Below are 3,998 nucleotides of genomic sequence, written 5' to 3' on the forward strand. Positions count from 1 at the left end.
GGGCATCGCGACACCCCGCGTCACCCCCCACGACACGGCACACCCCCCCACCCCACCCCACCGCACCCCCCTACGACGCGGCGCCTCCCCCCCCACCCCACCTCGAAAAACCCCGCTCCATCCACAGCACCCCACCACTCCTCCAAAAACCAGGCTCGACCCACCGTGCCCCGCCTCACTCCCCCACGACACGGCGCACCCTTCACCCCACCGCACCCCCCCACGATGCCCCCCGCACCCCACCTCGAGAAACCCCGCTCCCTCCACACCACCCCACCACGCCTCCGAAAACCCCGCTCGACCCACCCCACCTCACGTGAGCCCCCCCACGACACGGCACACCCCCCACACCCCACCGCACCCCCCCACGACACGGCGCACCCCCCCACCCCCCCTCACCCCACGTCGAAAAACCCCGCTCGACCCACCCAACCCCGCGTCACTCCCCCATGACACGGCACACCCCCCACCCCACCGCACCCCCCCACGACGCCCCCCCCCGCACCCCACCTCGAAAAACCCCGCTCCCTCCACGCCACACCACAAATGCCTCCGAAAACCCCGCTCGACCCACCCCACCCCGCGTCACCCCCCCACGACATGGCGCACCCCCCACCCCACCGCACCCCCCAGCGACGCCGCCCCGCACCCCACCTCGAAAAACCCCGCTCCCTCCATACCACCCCACCACGCCTCCGAAAACCCCGCTCGACCCACCCCACCTCGCGTCAGCCCCCCACGACACGGCACACCCCCCACACCCCACCGCACCCCCCCACGACGCGGCGCATATCCCCCCCCCCCCCCCCCCCGCACCCCACCTCGAAAAACCCCACTCGACCCACCCAACCCCGCGTCACTCCCCCAGGACACGGCACACCCCCCACCCCACCGCACCCCCCCACGACGCGGCACATATCCCCCCCCCCCCCCCCTCCCCGCACCCCACCTCGAAAAACCCCGCTCGACCCACCCCACCCCGCGTCTCCCCCCCACGACACGGCGCACCCCCCCACCCCACCGCACCCCCCCACGACACCCCCCCGCACCCCACCTCGAAAAACCGCGCTCCCTCCACAGCACCCCACCTCTCCTCCCAAAACCCCGCTCGACCACCCCCACCCCGCGTCACCCCCCACGACGCCCCCCCGCACCCCACCTCGAAAAACCGCGCTCCCTCCACAGCACCCCACCTGTCCTCCAAAAACCCCGCTTGACCACCCCAACCCCGCGTCACTCCCCCATGACACGGCGCACCGCCCCACCCCACCGCACCCCCCCACGACGCCCCCCCGCGTCACTCCCCCATGACACGGCGCACCCCCCCACGACGCCCCCCCCCCCCGCACCCCACCTCGAAAAACCCCGCTCCCTCCACACCACCCCGCCACGCCTCCAAAAAACCGTGCTCGACCCACCCCACCCCGCGTCACGGCGCACCCCCCCCCACCCCACCTCGAAAAACCGCGCTCCATCCACAGCACCCCACCTCTCCTCCAAAAACCCCGCTCGACCCACCCCACCCCGCGTCACCCCCCCACGACACGGCGCACCCCCCCACGACGCCCCCCCCCGCACCCCACCTCGAAAAACCCCGCTGCCTCCACGCCTCCGAAACCCCGCTCGACCCGCGTCACGGCGCACCCCCCCCACGACGCCCCGCCGCACCCCACCTCGAAAAACCCCGCTCCCTCCACAGCACCCCGCCACGCCTCCGAAAACCCCGCTCGACCCACCCCACCCCGCGTCACCCGCCACGACACGGCGCACCCCCCCACAACGCCCCCCCCCGCACCCACCTCGAAAAACCCCGCTCCCTCCACGCCTCCGAAAACCCCGCTCGACCCACCCCACCCCGCGTCACCCCCCCACGACATGGCGCACCCCCCACCCCACCGCACCCCCCAGCGACGCCGCCCCGCACCCCACCTCGAAAAACCCCGCTCCCTCCATACCACCCCACCACGCCTCCGAAAACCCCGCTCGACCCACCCCACCTCGCGTCAGCCCCCCACGACACGGCACACCCCCCACACCCCACCGCACCCCCCCACGACGCGGCGCATATCCCCCCCCCCCCCCCCCCCGCACCCCACCTCGAAAAACCCCACTCGACCCACCCAACCCCGCGTCACTCCCCCAGGACACGGCACACCCCCCACCCCACCGCACCCCCCCACGACGCGGCACATATCCCCCCCCCCCCCCCCCCTCCCCGCACCCCACCTCGAAAAACCCCGCTCGACCCACCCCACCCCGCGTCTCCCCCCCACGACACGGCGCACCCCCCCACCCCACCGCACCCCCCCACGACACCCCCCCGCACCCCACCTCGAAAAACCGCGCTCCCTCCACAGCACCCCACCTCTCCTCCCAAAACCCCGCTCGACCACCCCCACCCCGCGTCACCCCCCACGACGCCCCCCCGCACCCCACCTCGAAAAACCGCGCTCCCTCCACAGCACCCCACCTCTCCTCCAAAAACCCCGCTTGACCACCCCAACCCCGCGTCACTCCCCCATGACACGGCGCACCGCCCCACCCCACCGCACCCCCCCACGACGCCCCCCCGCGTCACTCCCCCATGACACGGCGCACCCCCCCACGACGCCCCCCCCCCCGCACCCCACCTCGAAAAACCCCGCTCCCTCCACACCACCCCGCCACGCCTCCAAAAAACCGCGCTCGACCCACCCCACCCCGCGTCACGGCGCACCCCCCCCCACCCCACCTCGAAAAACCGCGCTCCATCCACAGCACCCCACCTCTCCTCCAAAAACCCCGCTCGACCCACCCCACCCCGCGTCACCCCCCCACGACACGGCGCACCCCCCCACGACGCCCCCCCCCGCACCCCACCTCGAAAAACCCCGCTGCCTCCACGCCTCCGAAACCCCGCTCGACCCGCGTCACGGCGCACCCCCCCCACGACGCCCCGCCGCACCCCACCTCGAAAAACCCCGCTCCCTCCACAGCACCCCGCCACGCCTCCGAAAACCCCGCTCGACCCACCCCACCCCGCGTCACCCGCCACGACACGGCGCACCCCCCCACAACGCCCCCCCCCGCACCCACCTCGAAAAACCCCGCTCCCTCCACGCCTCCGAAAACCCCGCTCGACCCACCCCACCCCGCGTCACCCCCCCACGACATGGCGCACCCCCCACCCCACCGCACCCCCCAGCGACGCCGCCCCGCACCCCACCTCGAAAAACCCCGCTCCCTCCATACCACCCCACCACGCCTCCGAAAACCCCGCTCGACCCACCCCACCTCGCGTCAGCCCCCCACGACACGGCACACCCCCCACACCCCACCGCACCCCCCCACGACGCGGCGCATATCCCCCCCCCCCCCCCCCCCCCGCACCCCACCTCGAAAAACCCCACTCGACCCACCCAACCCCGCGTCACTCCCCCAGGACACGGCACACCCCCCACCCCACCGCACCCCCCCACGACGCGGCACATATCCCCCCCCCCCCCCCCCCCCCCTCCCCGCACCCCACCTCGAAAAACCCCGCTCGACCCACCCCACCCCGCGTCTCCCCCCCACGACACGGCGCACCCCCCCACCCCACCGCACCCCCCCACGACACCCCCCCGCACCCCACCTCGAAAAACCGCGCTCCCTCCACAGCACCCCACCTCTCCTCCCAAAACCCCGCTCGACCACCCCCACCCCGCGTCACCCCCCACGACGCCCCCCCGCACCCCACCTCGAAAAACCGCGCTCCCTCCACAGCACCCCACCTCTCCTCCAAAAACCCCGCTTGACCACCCCAACCCCGCGTCACTCCCCCATGACACGGCGCACCGCCCCACCCCACCGCACCCCCCCACGACGCCCCCCCGCGTCACTCCCCCATGACACGGCGCACCCCCCCACGACGCCCCCCCCCCCGCACCCCACCTCGAAAAACCCCGCTCCCTCCACACCACCCCGCCACGCCTCCAAAAAACCGCGCTCGACCCACCCCACCCCGCGTCACGGCGCAC

The sequence above is a fragment of the Lygodium microphyllum genome, chromosome 16 (genome assembly GCF_053477565.2).
Source record: "Lygodium microphyllum isolate KBCC chromosome 16, Lygodium_microphyllum_v1.1.10, whole genome shotgun sequence".
NCBI classification, from domain to species: Eukaryota; Viridiplantae; Streptophyta; class Polypodiopsida; order Schizaeales; family Lygodiaceae; genus Lygodium; species Lygodium microphyllum.